We start from the raw sequence: 14,521 nt of genomic DNA, 5'->3' as shown, positions 1-14,521 counted from the left end.
AGGAGGAGCTTGTTAACAAATAAGCAATTTCCCTTTGGGGCTCAATAAAGAATATTTTATTCTTTTGTAGCTGAATTTCTTGGCAAAACTTAATTTAAGATAATACACCTTACATTATTGTAAGATTTATTATCTTACAATAATGTCTGGACTGATTATTGTCTCAGGCCAGTCCAGAGCAAATGTAGATAAAAAAATTTTGAGGCCACAGAATCTCTGACGCCTGTAAACAGTGAACCTCCGTGCTTACAGCTGGACTGCCTTCTGGTTTCTTGATTCCACTCTTCATCTCTTCCTACATCTTGTTTCAGTTCTCAATATAGGGTGGGAGTAACGCTTAAAACTAGTTATCAAATCAATTACACTAATAGGCCCCTTAAGGTCAAGTAAGATATTGACTCATCACCCAGGGTGGTTGTTTAACTATTCACAGCTTCAGACATGTGACCAAGTTATAAAGCCATCATTAGCAGCATTTCACAATGACAGCAATCTAAAGGTCAAACTAAAGGGAGGGTTGGGTCAGATAATCATGTGACCTTAAAGGTGTTTTCACAGCTGATAGTCCCCTCCTCACCTGTGGGGGCACTGCACCAAGAGCCACTGAAGGAAAATACACAAAATCCTCTGAAGAAGTCACTGAGCTTTTTGTTAACTAATGTTAACAAAAATAGAATGGCATCGGATTTTAGTAGTTGTAGGATTTCTCTTTTGTTTTTGGTCATTGGCAAAAGGTCATTGGCAATTGGCCATTGGCCATTGCCACACATTGGCATTCATATTGCCACACATTGGCATTCGCATTGCCAATGTGTGACAATGTGAATGCCACACATTGCATTTGTGAATGCAATGTGTGTGAATGCCAGTCTGCTTGGCATTCACATTTGCATTCGAACTGTTCACTAAACCAAACTAACACTTAGATTTTTAGGCAGTGGACTGCGGATTCACTCCTCCCCACACTAACTGTCATGATTTGAGTTTTTCTCTGTGTTAATTTAGGTTTCTGTGTCTTTTGAGTCTCCGTGTTGTCCTGGCTACCCCTTAATTGTTCCCAGGTGTCTCTAGTTTCTGTGATTACCCTATGTGTATTTTATGCCACCTGTGTTTCTGTGTCTTTGTTGGGTCCTTGTTAATACTGCCATATCTGTTTAGTCCTGTTGTGTCTTGTTTGGATAGTTGACCAGTTGCTACCAGCACCGAGCCTTATAGCCCGGTACTGGTTATACCAGGCTATAAGGCCTGGTATAACCAGTACCTTATAGCCTGGATTTTGGACTGTTGTTTTCTGACTTCTTCATTAAAATCATCACTTTCTTCACTCTATTCTGGATCCACTGTGTCTGCCCTACCATCTCACACCACCATTCCTGACAGAAGGACCCGACCAGTAAGTAACTACGGTGAGGCACACTTTAAAGAGAAATAACATGGACCCAGCCAATCAGCTCCACACCACCTCTCTGGCTTTTCCAGAGGTTGGACTGAACACCTCCACCGCTCTCCCCACTGACAACACCTTCCTGGACTCTCTTTCTGAATCTGATTACCTCCTTCTCCTTCACCAATACAAGAATCAACAGACCATGTTGGAAATAGTTTTTGAGCTCTACAACTCATTTATTCAGAAAAAACAGTCAACAGATTTCACCTATTGCCACTCATCTGTCACCTGCTCCAAGATTCCACGCTTCTTCTGTCATGTTCACAACCTACCGTTAGTCCCAAACCTCAGGCTCCTAAAGAAACTCATCCACCCCAGAACCTCATCGCGATCCCCGGAACCAGACTCTTTGCCTCTCGCCGCTGCTGCAGCTGATACTTTGTCTCTCACCGCTGGAGCTGCAGACTCTACGCCTCTCGCCGCTGCAGATTCAGTGCCTTCAGCCATCATTGCCAGCCCACCTTCAGTCGCCACAGCCAGCCCACCTTCAGCCGCCTCTGTCTCCTCGTCTCCAGTAACAGTCCGCAGCCTGGTGCCAGCCTGGCCAACAGGAGGTATGGCTTGTCGACTCCCAGTGGTCCCCTGTAAACTCCCAGTGGTCCTGGAGGCTCCTTGTCGCCTCCTACTAGTCCCAGAGACTCCTTGTCTTCTCCCAGTGGCCCCAGAGCTCCATCGCCGCCTCCCAGTGCTCTCTTCCAAGCCCTCTGCTGGCCCTCCGGAGCCATCTGCCAGCCCTCTGCTCCTCCCTTGATGCTCCCTGCGCCAACATCGCCCGACAGACCCACCTTCTGTGGTCCGCTCCCTGCGCCAACGTCATCCACCAGACCTCCCCCGAGGCGTCCGTTGCGGTCCTAGGCCTGAGCTGCTCCGTCGTTGCCTGCCGGACCTCCTTTGTTGGTCCTTGTCAATACTGCCGTATCTGTTTCGTCCTGTCGCATCTTGTTTGGATATTTGACCAGTTGCTACCAGTACCGAGCCTTAGCCTTCCGCTTGTCTGTGCTGCCTGGATTTTGGACTATTTTCTGACTTCATTAAAATCATCACTTTCTTCACTCTATTCTGGGTCCACTACATCTGCCTCACCACCTCACACCACCATTCCTGACACTAACAAGACATTTAGATACACTAGAAGGTCTTCTTCTAGTGTATCTGCCTAGAGGTTCTTCTTCTAGACACTAGAAAGTGTAGTTTGACTAAAGTGGACTAAACAAGGCTGGTGTAAATGCACCCTAACAGCCCAACTAAGAGTCCTTGATGGACTTAGTTATGTTCTGACTACAGCTTTAATTCAGATGCTTCCAACCTATTTTTACATGTAAGGAAGCCTTTTGTACAAGACGGAACACATCCCCAAGAAACAAAAGACAAAGTCTGGTTGCCTTTTCTTTTATATTAACACTTAGGACTGTCATGTCTGGGTGACTGCAAATCTACACTACCATTGTAGTGTAAACATATGTTCGTAAGCCCATCTGTGTAACTTATTCAGCTTCCAAAGATTGAGTTTAAATGCATTGGTTATCAGACTTTTTTTATATGTATCGAGAAAATTACTATCCAGCCAAGATAATCCTGAGACATCTAAAGGACTATCAAAGAGAAGCCTGGCCTGGTTTATTCAACATCTAAAAACCCAGAGGGACCCATTAGCTGAAAGATTAAAAAAACATCTGTCAACAAAGCTGAAATGTAATTTCTTTCATACTCATGTTAAGAAATTCCTGCTTTAAATAACATTGTGTTCAGCATCTGAAACATTTGATTTATTTTTAAGATTAGAGTCAATAAGCGATGTTTTCAAGGACACTAAAACTGTCTTACAAAATTTAGGAGTTTTATTGGTTGATTTTAGAGGCAACAAAATGACTTTCTTATTAAGTAAAGTATTTGTAACTTTTGTGTGTGCTGATTCAATATTCATAACTCTAAATCATTAAGGTTAAGGTTATATGTGCAAAAGAAAACTGGAAAAACATTAAAAACTAACAGAATTTTATCTGTAGCAAGTCTTTCCATCATGCAAAACAGTCAATAAAAAGCTTTTACCACTTTTTAATCTTCTCAGCACTTCAGTGAAGTTCTGGTTCTTAGCCACTATAAGGTTAGAGAATTTCATTTTTCATTTTCTCTTATACTAACCCAGTCCAACCGTTACTATCACCATTTCGTCCTGTCCAGTTAGATCAGCTAGATCAATTACGACTTGCAGCGAAGAGGCAAAGAGTGGCTGTTAATGTGTGTTGAAGGAAGCAAATACAGGGAAAAGGTAGAGTTTTATGATCAAAAGGTTTAAAGAGCAAATGTTCACAACCAATAAAATTTGTAAAGGTGGCAAAGAAAAAAGGCAAAATCTCACATTACAGGAGGCGACATGCATGGCAGCAGGATATTCAGGATTTTTAGCATAATATCTGCTGGAGCAAGTTAGCTAACGACCATGAAACCTTTGTATGTGAAAAAAAAACCTTCTCAAAAGCTTCTGTGAATGATCAGGACTTCCTGAAACAACTGGAAGTTGAATGGGTAGAATAGCACGTTGCACCAGTCTGATGGTTTAATAAGATAAATAACAGATGAAAAACAATAAATATGCTTGTTGAGCTTATCCATCCATCCATCCATTTTCTGTACACCCTTGTCCCTTAGTGGGGTCAGGAGGGGTGCTGGTACCTACCTCCAGCTAACGTTCCGGGCAATAGGCGGGGTCACCCTGGACAGGGTGCCAGGCTGTCACAATAGCAAAACTTTCAAATTGAAAATATTGCTTATTCTGTTGATACTTTTACATTGAATTGCGGTGACTTAATTACAGACCCTACATAACCTGATTAAAAATTTGAATGGACTTCCACCACTACAAATAATCATATAAAATATAATAAAACATCTAAAACAGAGATCCTCAAGTCCAGGCCTGGAGGTCTGGTGTCCTGCAGGTTCTGGATCCGACTCTGCTTCACTGCACCTGAGTCCAATACTCAGGCCGCTACCAGGACTCTGGAGAACCTGACTATACAGAGGAAGTGATTCATCTTTGTGATTGAGGTTCGTTGGACCAGGGGCTCATCTACACTGGCCCCCCAGGCCTGGATTTGAGGAGCCCTGATCTAAAATATGCCAGGTCCTTATTTTTTTCTGAAACATGAAGAGGATCTGGAATGGTTACAGAACACCATCTCTTTCTGCTCTGCCCTCTGCCGTGTTCCTGTCAGAACTGACCGACCTCTAAATCAATCATTCTTCACATTGTTTTCCACGTCAAGTTCTTCCTCGTGTCTTCCAAACTCTGCACAAATGATTGTCAGTCTCTCAATGTTGGCGAGTCAGTCAGACCGGTGAGGTCAGCAGTCATCCGTAACAAAGTCAGCTCATTAAGCAAACTAAAGAAGCTTTGTTGGTCGGACTCAATCACAAGCTGCAGGACATTATTAGACAAATCCTCGATGAAAACCTTCCTCAGAGGTGACTCTGCAGACGGATCAGACAGAACGGTTCTCCTCATCAGAGCAGAAAGGATGTGTGAATGATTGAGCCATCAGATCTAAAGAGTATCGCTAGACTGGGGCCAGCAAATGATGGAGCATGCTTGTTGAAACCCTCTCGCAGAAGTGGAGCACCATGAAATGAAACACAAACACAGAAAATCCCCTGTTATTTTCCACCTCTATTCTCTGTGACTGTAAAGCGTTTCATGTCCCACTCATCCAGATGGTAGGGATGATAATTGGTGCTCCAAACTTAATGAAGGCTTTCTGCCATGGTTAATTCACTTGTGTATGTGTGGGATTCTGTGTGTTTTCTGCAGCTCTGTATGAAAGCACAGCTATAAGAAGTGAGATGACTCTTAGTGTTTTTCTGGCAGCAATTTGGAGTGATGCAGGAAGATATTTTTAGGAATAATGCATCCTCCACAAAATGCGCATCAGTCATTCCAACACTCTGGTACTTTTAATACACCTGTCATACACAAGAGGGCTCATTAACTCAATTTCTAGGGAGACTATTTGAGTGAATAAAGCACATTAGCATCAAAAACAGCAATGAAAACACCCCATTTATCTTTGTCTTCTTGTCATCCCTCCAACAATGCAATCTGATAAACACACAGGCAAACAAAAGAACAAAGAATGCATGTGGGACAATAGGACATCATTCTGAAACACTGTCTCGTTTTTCACTGTAATATCTGGGTTATTACTCCTATCATGAGGTCACTGCTCCAGGTGGAAACCTGATACCTGGAGACATCTGGACATTTAACAAGAGTATCTGATGAACTGACATATGCTGAAGTGTGGTTTTGATTCATGGCTGTGCTTAATAATTTTTCACAAACCTAACGATAAGAACAAAAAACATCAAAAAGTTCAAAAATTGATATTTTTTTACTTCTTTCTGTTTGGATAGAAGAGTGTGTTACAGTCCAACTGGAGCACTTTGTATTACTTTAAATAAAGAGCAACATCATATTAAAAATTTAAATGTACAAACTGATACTTGCAAATATGAAAGGACCATTCATAAAAGAAAGAGCAAAATATAATTTATAATTATCTAAACTGGTACAGTGGACTGTTTTTTAACCACAAACTTCAATGTTGTGTTTATTGTGATTTCATGTGATCAACTGCCTTTTGTTTCTGGCTTCAGAGGTTTTGTTAGAGAACATTAAAGGACAAACAGCATAATGAAGTAGACTTAAAACTTTTTCATAAAGCCTATATTAGACTAGCAAACTTTGTTCTGAGATGTTTCTGTAGCTCTGTTGCCATACACTTAGGCTACTGGAGGACAAACTCATCACTTTCTTCATCTACTACTCTCCAATTTGTATTATTTGCTGATATTTCAATTGATTTTTCTTGTTTGTTTATTTGTTATCACTCAGTTATTTTCCTCTCCATAGAAGCTACATCCTCTCTGGCATTCTGATTGGCTGTGATTCCTTCCTGGAGGAGGCATCGGCTGACATAGTGCTGCCATCAACTAGTCGCTAAGGTGCCAGTGACTCTATTTGTACAGAGTCACTGTGCAGGTGAACACACACCTGCCCACGCATGCAAACACACACCTACACTTTGTTCATCAGATTGGAATGTATATATGATTGAACTGAAATGATGTTTTTTGCAGTGTCAGACAAGGAACTGATGTGTTCAGTCGACCTCACTGAGAAAAATCATGTTGATGGGAGGGAGAGGAGATGGCCTGCACTTGGGTTTAGATTATTCTGTGAAGTCTGTTACTTTAACAAATAAAGTTGTTAAAGTATAATTTAAATATGTAAATGTGTTTTTTTCCCTACAGATCTAATTTAATCGCAAAAGTTATGTGCAAAGAAAATCTTTACACCTATTAATTAGCACTGATATAGGCTGCAATGCTTTAAAAACACCCACAAACCTGACACCCAAGCTTTGAGCACAGAACTGATCACTGTTCAATCCATCATCTGAAAGTGGAAAAGAGGATGAAACAACTGCAGACATAGCCAAACATGGCTCTGCATGCCCATCCAGTGAAACACACTGAGACCTTCCAGCAGCGCAACAACCATAAACTGCAGTCACAGTTACAAAGGATGGTTTACATTGTAGCAGCATAAATGGTGCGCTGCCACTTTAAGGTCAATTTCGGCTGCTGCATATAAGTAAGGCTTCACCTGTCATGAGGCTGCTTGCGTCTCAGTCTGCTTCCTTTGTTTGCACTGTTCTGGGTAAGCGTGGCTGTTTTATGGTTTGTCGGCTTTAATAATGGCTATTAATGCTAANTGGACCACTTCAAAATTTCTTCATGGAGAGTTTGGTATTTCCCAAGCATTTTACATTTCTTTCTCTCAATATAAACTGTATATTGCTTGTGATTGATATGTCTATCATTACATTTATTTTACTTTGTCCATAACCACAGATTCAGATTGGTTGGCCGTCCATGACTGGTTTACTACTCTGGTTCCAGAACCAGATCTACTGTATATCATGACAATCTCATTTTAGTTGTTTGATTTCCATTATAGTTGAATTGCAGTGAAATGTATGAGTTTATGAGATATGATTTTTATCATTTCAAACTAAAAAACTTGTCCCAAGTTCTCCATCATAATACAATACACACTGAGATTATGTTTGGTTATGTAAGTATTTGATTTCAATGTTAGATTTTCATCTAATAATTTAAAACCTCGCTCTCAAATGTGTAATGATTCAGGCAAAATGATAAGATATTCTATCTGCACCAAGGGTTGTGTTATCGGAATATTTTTAATCTTTTTTTTTTTTAAAGAAAACAACAGAAACTCTGAAGGTCATTTGTCATTTTGACGGATCACAATTCACACCCCTGACTACTTGCTGCAGACACGCAAACATTCAACTTTACGCACAGAGTATAACTGGACCAATCAATCAAGCTCTTGTCTGAATATCATATCTTACCTGGAAACTGAACTAAGTACATCTTGTTGAGTTCAACAAGGTGTGTGGACCATTTGTGGTCAGGACACTGTGGAGCACATCAGATTCAGAAGCAGATTCAAAACTTTGGCTGAAGTGACGCGTTTAACAAGCCAATAGTACATGCAGAACAGAGAAAACTAAATGAGAATGCTAAATTGTGTTTATAATCTAAACAGAGGAGTAGACAGTTTACCATGTGGACGAAGGAGAGAAAGAATGGTGCAGTAGTTAAACTGTAACAACTGCAGCACAAAGTGCAACTAAATGCATATGTAGTCCTGCCCTGCTCTGCTTCTATTACTCACACATCCCAGATGATTTTCACCCGACTCACCCTGCAGTTACAACAAACAACAAAGTGAAGCTGGTGCTTCATGTCAGGTTGGGCTTTTTTAGGCCCAATCTAATATGACAGATTTTTCCTCCATATATGGACCTGGAGGAAATTGTCAGGCTGCACATTCAGGTGAAGTGTTCATAATTTAAGTGTAGTTGTTTAATTTCATTGTTTATAATTATGTAGTTATTGAGGCCACAGTCAGTGTCTTTTTTCACTGGGAGATGATTATGTTGAATACTGAGAAGCAGCATTCACACATGAATATTTTTCATAACAAAACTATAGTAACAAGGAATCGTTAGAGACAAGAAATAAACATAAGGAGGAACACTAAGCAGGACTGAAAGTAAAAGAAACAAGATTGGTCAAAGAAAGAGACTAAAGAGTAATAAACCCCAAAACAACCCAGGGCACAACACAAAGGGGTTCTTAGTTTTTGTAGTGTATTTATTTGCAGGGGGGTATCATGTAGCTGCTGAATGAAAATACATGTTGGAAGAGATTGTTGTCTTCTGCCACAATTAACTTTGAAGTGGTTTGTTTTCAGGTGGTTCTTTTACAGAATTGAACAGTCTGAATAATCATGTAGAACTGTCTCTTCCAGCCTGGTATGGGTTTAATCATCATAGCAGTGTTTATGTCTTGAATATATAGCTTTCTAAAATGTAGCTGCATTTTTAAAGTAAAGGGGCTGTTTTGTATCGTACCAGCAGTGGAATGAGTTTCATGTTTGCCCTTGTAAAATACAATTTAAAATGCTGCTTGGTGACACACACTATGCCAGTCATCCATTCAATGCAGTTGGCTTTTAAGCATATGCACATCTACTTTTCTCCTGAAGGTTTGCAGACAAAATTAAATTTCCATAAAATTTGAAAGGGAACATTGCCTCCAACCACAGTGATGTATTGAAGCACTTATTGAGTTTGAAACACCTTTTAGGATTGCTAAAAGGAAATAATGTATGGTGGCCATGAAAACACAGATGACATTACCTCTGTTCAGAGGCAGCATGAGAGCAGAATAATGATGAAAACATAGAAATTTCAATACCACATGACTTGACTTCTCCATGAAATAGAGCCATTTTTCTTTTTAATATCAGTTCTGTTTTTTTTTTCAGTAAAGATAACACAATATCACACACTCAGCACATTCAACTTCTGGGAAATAACATTTTGAACACTAACAGAGAAATATATTAACAGTAAGCATTTAATTGAATTTGCAGCAATCCAATTAAAATTGTTTGCTTTACAGTGTGAGGAGAAGTCAATATTTGCTCTGTGTTTGGAAATATGTCTCCATTTCCTCTCCTTTAGCTCTTTTCTGAGCTGATGAAGTAAAGAATGGTAAGAGGGTTTCTATCAGTGAAAGATAATGTGAGTGATGTACTATATTCTTAATCGTGTTGTGATCTGTGTTTTTCTGTGTAGTTATTTTGAGATATTGTTATCCTGTTCCCTGTGAGTCTCTGTCTCTGCGTCTTCCCTGTTGATTGTCTCCCAGGTGTGTCTCGTCCCCTTGATTACCCCGTGTGTATTTAAGTCCACCTGTTGTCTCTTGTCAGATCCTTGTCATTCGTCGCACGTCTATAGTTGAGTTTCCTTAGTAGAACTGTGAAGTCCTGAGGTTACTTGTTTTTAGTCTACAGTCTTTATATCAGTTGCTACTGGTGTTAGCTGTGTGCTAATTTGCTGCCTGTTCTGGACTGTTAGGATCATCATTATTATTAAATTCATCATCACCTTCACTATAATCTGGGTTCTCTGCGCCTCTCCTCACCACCACCAACCACACCCCATGACAAATCGCTGCATATGGAGAAGATATTAAGTGTGTTTTAGTTTCACTCTGAATATTACTACCATTTACTCTCAACCTAAGAAACTCCTGACACTTTGGCTCAGACTAATGAGAAAAGGGAAGCTGGAGATGAGAGATGATTGAGAGGTGAGAGTAAGGGCAGGTGAGACAGACTAGCTTCAGTGTTAAAATGATTAGGTGGCCACTATAGATTCATTAAAGGAGCCCTTACAGTCAGAGGATAAGCTTTTTCAACTGATGCTAAGACCATATCCTGATAAATTAGGAATAGTCTAAACACATTGTTTCTTCAGAAAAAAAAGCACCAAAATAAATTATATCACGTGCAATCACTTCTTCAGAACATATCAAAACATTTAAACTATGAAATAAAACATCATAACCGTCATTATAATTTAAAACATTCTGTGGTACCCAAATCCTTTACTACATCAACCAATGAAAATATGGAAATGAGTGGAGCACCACAGCTTGTATGTAGGATACTGCCATCAGGGAGCGGAGGAGGAAGAGGAGAGAAGGATGGAGAAGTGTGTGAGAGAGAGATATGCAGGAAACAACAAGAAAAGAGAGCAGTGACAGAAATATGATGCTTGAGAATCCAAATTACTGATGTAAATGTGGAATAAGTGGATCATGTTCTGGCATTTCTACAAGACAACCACAAATTAAAATGATCTAGTAAAAGTATTGACACTGAAAATATTTAGGTTCACTTCAAATAGCACAATAGCTGGTTTAAGGATTATTAGCTGTAGTGCCTTTAATACCTGTATCTATTGCTCGGTGATAAATCGTCATATGTGCCAGGTAGAGGTCAGGTGACCACAGGCTTTGGCTCTCAAAGGGAGATGCAGCCACCTGTTCTCCGCTCAGACGTCGTTCCTACATTTTACAAACCTTGCTTCCCACCAATCACCATCATTACCTTCAGTGCTTCTCTTCTCTCTTCTGTCCTGATTGCATCTCTTCTTTTGTAATGCTGGCCCTTTTAATATAAAATACTATACTTCTTCCTTTCTTCCATAAGTTTTTTATTGCATGTGGGTCCAGCCAGTACCAACACATCTCAGTATCCACATATTAAGCCACTCACCATACAATACTTAGAAACTGAGGTTATGAATCCCATGCTGTTTCCTCTGATGTAAATGTATCTAATTTTCTTAAATTTCATTCATAAAAAATGTTCAGCACACAGTTCTACACCTTTCTTTATACTTTAGACTTATTGTTTTCCTTCTTTACTTGTATTACAAGAAAATAAATTATTCTAAAACTCCTACTGAGCTAGTAAATTAACATAGAAACAGCTCTGAAAAACCTGTACTGTAGGCAGTTCAATATTTTGTTATTAATGGAAACAATTTAATAGACTGTCTCCTTAAAGGGGCATTTCACATCATAGTCAGCTACGTTACTTTTAGTTATTAAAAAATGACATATATATTAAATATGGCTAAAAAGAAATTTGACTTTGTAATTTAACACTTCGAAATTGGGTCTGTCTCTTTAAAAACTCCTACTCTTTCTGAAACTCCGCCTTTAATAAGTCATTAGAGCATGGCTTCTCTATTAACCTTTTAACAATAATTTTACTAGTGTTGAACATAGAAGTAGCTCCTATAATGAGTTCAATGCATGCACAGTTCCAGCTAATTGCTGCTGGCTAGTCTGAAGGATCTGGGTGGGGTGGTTGAGGAGGAGGGCTGCTCTCTGAGGAGGGAGCTCAGAAGCTTGGAAACTGCAGCTCCAAGGAGGCGCTGCACCTTGAAGGCGGCGCTCAGTCCACCCAGGCATGTTGCACAGCTGAATGGTTGCCATGGAGATTAAATGATTGCTCAACATCCATGAAAGATTCAAGGCAACACTCCAGGTGTGCACTGATGAGGAAATACCATTGTAACATGATGCAAAGCTAAAAAAAAAAATAAAAAAAAAAAGTTGATTTCTACGTGATACTTCTTTAAAAACTCCTGCTCCTTCTGAAACTCCACCTTCAGGAAGTCATCACATGATCGCTCCGGGAACAGAGTAACTTTTGTTCCACACTGTGTTTTCAATGTGACAACAAATTCCTTGGACCAATACAGTTATTATCTTTGGTGAACTGGGCTCTATAGTTTCACACAGAGTGCTACTTATTTCCTGGATGTGTTGCACAGTGGAAAATGTGATTGTGTTTTTTTTTGTTTTTTTTTGTTTGCTTGTTTGTTTTTTGTACTTTGCATTTACATTGTGTTGTAGGCTTTTATGTTTATTTTCCCTTAAACTCCTCAAACACACTGAACTGAAGGAGTGCAGTAATTGGCTGCTCATAAAGACATCAGCAGAGACTAACTGAGGACAGATAAAACAAGCCGAGGTAGAGGGAAGAGGTGAACTGATTAGGTGGGCTACTGAGACACCCTCCAGGGCGAGAAGTGAACGGAACCCACAAGAGCAGAGCCATGGGAGGGGGACCGACGGCCCAGCACAGAGGATTAGGGCAGAGGGGAACCTCTGAGGGGGGAGCAGAGTAGCACTTGATCAGAGATTACCGACAGAAAACACGCCATCAAACAGAGTTGTGGTGTGGGGATGTTTCTTTCAACCAGATGAAGCGTTGTGGAATCAGCTGTATGCTGGCAAAGAGGAGGACGCTGCAGACAGATCCCCTCCACCTGAAGCAGCACAGCAAGCAGGGCCCCTCAACTGGTGACTCTTAAAGACAATTGTTAGTTTATGGCTTTTATCTGAGAAATAAGTGGTAAATACCACCCCACCCAGATCCTTCAGACTAGCCAGCAGCAATTAGCTGGAACTGTGCATGCATTGAACTCATTATAGGAGCTACTTCTATGTTCAACACTAGTAAAATTATTGTTAAAAGGTTAATAGTGGTATTGAGTCCATTGCCAGGGTGAACTAAAATAAATCATTTTCAGATTGATGTTTCCTTTGGTATTTGAGTTGCTTGCTCCACTCTGGTGACAGATGTAGGGCTGGGCATAATTGTGAAGTATATTAGAAATCCCACTTAGTATGGGATTAAGCAGCATAAATTCAAACATTTTCTGCTGTAGGTCATGTAGCAGCATAAATGGTGCGCTGCCACTTTAAGGCCAATTTCAGCGGATGCATATAAGCAAGCCTTCACCTGTCATGAGGCTGCTTGCGTTGTGACGTCAACTGAATCTGCTTCCTTTGTTTGCACTGTTCTGGGTAAGCGTGGCTGTTTTATGGTTTGTCGGCTTTAATAATGGCTATTAATGCTAATTGGTTTATCTGCTTAGCCTCCTTTGCTGCACTTCCAGTATCTGGACCGATCTGTCCATTCATTTGTTTGCTGACAGGAAGGTAAGGGCTTAGCGTGGCTAGGTAACATCTACCCCATGTAAACAAAACCTTCACATAGCGTTTTCTTACAGTTGCACTGCATCTAGGCGGAATTGGGGATCTGATTATTTGGCAGTGCAGTCATTAATCAGGTCACAGGTAAGCAGCTGCTGCAAGTTAGGTTTTTGTTAGCAGTTGTATTAATAATTTGCTCTATTCTTTTTAGCCTTCTGACTCATCAGCATTGTACCTGGAGTGACACTCGCTGCTGTTTTGCCTACTTAGAAATTGTTTTAAAATACTAATCTGCACTTTCCCTGGGGATAAAGTGCAACCTTGTAGAGCTATTGTATCACTGTTTTACTTGTATTGTTTCGTTTTTTTTTTTGTCTTTCTTTTAGGGACTGAGGCTTCTGTGGTGGCGGTGGTGACCCCTGGTGGCGGTGTCTTGTCTTGTGTGTTTTGTTGGAGCACCTTTTTCTTTGTTTGCTGTGTTTTTGTAGTGTCCAGGGTGGTCCCTTTTTCTGCACTGGATGTTGCCCCCTTCCCTCACTCCCTCCCCCATTGGTAAGCCTCAGTTTCCTTTGAAATTTAAACATTTTATTATAATAAATCTTGTCAAATGCATTCACTGTTTTAACCATTCAATTTCAGATTATTGGAAATTTAAAAAAATATATTGAAGTTTAATAAATTTTGTATAACTTTCTGAATCTCGTCTCCTCATTTCCAGTAGAACTTACCTGTGTCCTTATTACATTACATTTTCCTGGATTTATTCCAGGTGGCATTGTTGGTCCTTGTAACCTTTAATATTTTATATTTGGGTTCATAATAAAAAGAAAATCCACCCCCAGGTTGCCACAGTCAGTTAGGATAACCCAGGTTATCCTTGAGTTTAACCCAAACCCAAGGATATCTCAGCTGGTTAAAGGCTGAGGTTCAGTTTCTAATCAACTGAATCCCACAATATATATTTTTTAAGTTTTTCAAACTTGGCAATATACCCACATTTTCTCAATATTTGGTACATTTCCCTTTAAGTTAAACTTGCCCCAAACACTTTGGGTATCATTCCACAAATTTCTCACAATAGTTTGCTGGAAGAATGATCTAATCCTCCAGGTAGAA

At 40.0% G+C, this 14,521-nt stretch overlaps 1 long non-coding RNA gene across 1 annotated transcript; it reads left to right on the top strand.

Annotated features, from left to right (window-relative positions):
* Positions 1-13,146: 13,146 nt before the first annotated feature.
* Positions 13,147-14,057, top strand: LOC106940838 (uncharacterized). Its single transcript, XR_001423210.1, has 2 exons — positions 13,147-13,411; positions 13,483-14,057. It is a non-coding gene; the product is annotated as an uncharacterized LOC106940838 (long non-coding RNA).
* The last annotated feature ends 464 nt before the right edge of the window (positions 14,058-14,521 follow it).

This window comes from Poecilia latipinna, unplaced genomic scaffold (assembly GCF_001443285.1).
Source record: "Poecilia latipinna isolate Pla-1442-1.1 unplaced genomic scaffold, P_latipinna-1.0 Scaffold3385, whole genome shotgun sequence".
Taxonomy (NCBI): Eukaryota; Metazoa; Chordata; class Actinopteri; order Cyprinodontiformes; family Poeciliidae; genus Poecilia; species Poecilia latipinna.
This window is presented reverse-complemented; position numbering and strand designations above follow the sequence as displayed.